This window comes from Lolium perenne, unplaced genomic scaffold (assembly GCF_019359855.2).
Source record: "Lolium perenne isolate Kyuss_39 unplaced genomic scaffold, Kyuss_2.0 unplaced57, whole genome shotgun sequence".
In the NCBI taxonomy this organism is placed as follows: domain Eukaryota; kingdom Viridiplantae; phylum Streptophyta; class Magnoliopsida; order Poales; family Poaceae; genus Lolium; species Lolium perenne.
In genome coordinates this window covers 130,001-132,500 of record NW_027249015.1, presented here as the reverse complement: position 1 = coordinate 132,500, position 2,500 = coordinate 130,001, and positions in this window count along the sequence as shown.

Genomic DNA, 2,500 nt, shown 5'->3' with positions numbered 1-2,500 from the left:
TACGACGGAATCGGCTAAAAACGGCCAAGTCGGGCCGCCGCCCGAACACGGCCAACGACGCCGAGCGCATAGTCGGGTGGGCGCGCGCTGGTCGGGTAACGGTGAAAACCATGGCGCCGCAGCCAATACGACGGAATCGCTAAAAACGCCAAGTCGGTCCGACGCCGGAAAACGCCCAACGACGCCGAGCGCAGAGTCGTGTGGGCGCGCTGGTCGGGTAACGGTGAAAACCATGGCGCCGCAGCAAATACGACGGAATCGCTAAAAACGCCAAGTCGGGCCGACGCCGGAAAACGCCCAACGACGCCGAGCGTAGAGTGGGGTGGGCGCGCTGGTCGGGTAACGGTGAAAACCATGGCGCCGCAGCCAATACGACGGAATCGCTAAAAACGCCAAGTCGGTCCGACGCCGGAAAACGCCCAACGACGCCGAGCGCGGTCGGTGGGCGCGCGCTGGTCGGGTAACGGTGAAAACCATGGCGCCGCAGCCAATACGACGGAATCGCTAAAAACGCCAAGTCGGGCCGACGCCGGAAAACGCCCAACGACGCCGAGCGCATAGTCGGGTGGCGCGCGCTGGTCTGGTAACGGTGAAAACCATGGCGCCGCAGCCAATACGACGGAATCGGCAAAAACGCCAAGTCGGGCCGACGCCGGAAAACGCCCAACGACGCCGAGCGCATAGTCGGGTGGGCGCGCGCTGGTCGGGTAACGGTGAAAACCATGGCGCCGCAGCCAATACGACGGAATCGCTAAAAACGCCAAGTCGGTCCGACGCCGGAAACCGCCCAACGACGCCGAGCGTACAGTCGGGTGGGCGCGCGCTGGTCGGGTAACGGTGAAAACCATGGCGCGGCAGCCAATACGACGAAAACACTAAAAAACTCCAATAACGCCAGACGACAGAAAACATCCAACGACGCCCAGCGTACAGTCGGGTGGGCGCGCGCTGGTCGGGTAACGGTGAAAACCATGGCGCCGCAGCCAATACGACGGAATCGCTAAAACGGCTAAGTCGGGCCGACGCCGGAAAACGCCCAACGACGCCCAGCGCATAGTCGGGTTGGCGCGCTGGTCGGGTAACGGTGAAAACCATGGCGCCGCAGCCAATACGACGGAATCGCTAAAAACGCCAAGTCGGGCCGACGCCGGAAAACGCCCAACGACGCCGAGCGCATAGTCGGGTGGGCGCGCGCTGGTCGGGTAACGGTGAAAACCATGGCGCCGCAGCCAATACGACGGAATAGCAAAAAAACGGCCAAGTCGGTCCGACGGAGGACAACTGGCAACGACGCCGAGCGTACAGTCGGGTGGGCGCGCGCTGGTCGGGTAACGGTGAAAACCATGGCGCGGCAGCCAATACGACGGAATCGCTAAAAACGCCAAGTCGGGCCGACGCCGGAAAACGCCCAACGACGCCCAGCGCATAGTCGGGTGGGCGCGCTGGTCGGGTAACGGTGAAAACCATGGCGCCGCAGCCAATACGACGGAATCGCTAAAAACGGCCAAGTCGGGCCGACGTCGGAAAACGTCCAACGACGCCGAGCGTACAGTCGGGTGGGCGCGCGCTGGTCGGGTAACGGTGAAAACCATGGCGCCGCAGCCAATACGACGGAATCGGCTAAGCCTGGCAGAATATCTCTGCCGCGGCAGAGAAATGGCCATTGTCTCTGCCGCGGCAACAGTGGCGGGCTCCTTCACACGCTGACGGGCAGGGGTCCCAGGCGGGGCTAAGATCCGCAGGTGTATTGGGGGCTGGCATCCTCCCTGTCAAGTTGTGGGTTCGCCCCACAACTTTTCTACGCCCGTCACGTAGCAACTATACGCTGTCGTGGCGTGTCACGCGGCGACGTTTACGGTGCCGCGTGACAGTCACGTGCGACGTCTATCGTTGCCACGTGACGTGTCCGAATTTGAGAACAACCGTGAACAGGTGTTGCCTCTACCTCTCCACAGTTAGTGGTAGGATACGTAACATTCTGCGCCGATCCTCAATCTTCGGATGCCGTTGCCTTAAGAGAACGTCGCCGTGCAACGTTAACGTTGCTGCGGTGACACCCGCGCGCTGTTGACACTCAGGACGCCTAGGCTTGACCGATGTCGGCTACGCGAGCGCATGTCCCGAACAGAGAAAGCGCACGTTCCCCGTCTATTGGCGGGGAACAAGCGCCGTTGCCTTCAGAGAACGTCCCGATTAACGTTGCCGCGCCACCGCGGTGACATGAGTGCGCTCCGAATTTGAGAACAACCGTGAACAGGTGTTGCCTCTACCTCTCCACAGTTAGTGGTAGGATACGTAACATTCTGCGCCGATCCTCAATCGTCGGATGCCGTTGCCTTAAGAGAACGTCGCCGTGCAACGTTAACGTTGCTGCGGTGACACCCGCGCGCTGTTGACACTCAGGACGCCTACACAGAGCAATCCCACCGTGCTTACGCGTGGTGGGAGGCTCGGGAGGCTTGACCGATGTCGGCTACGCGAGCGCATGTCCCGAACAGAG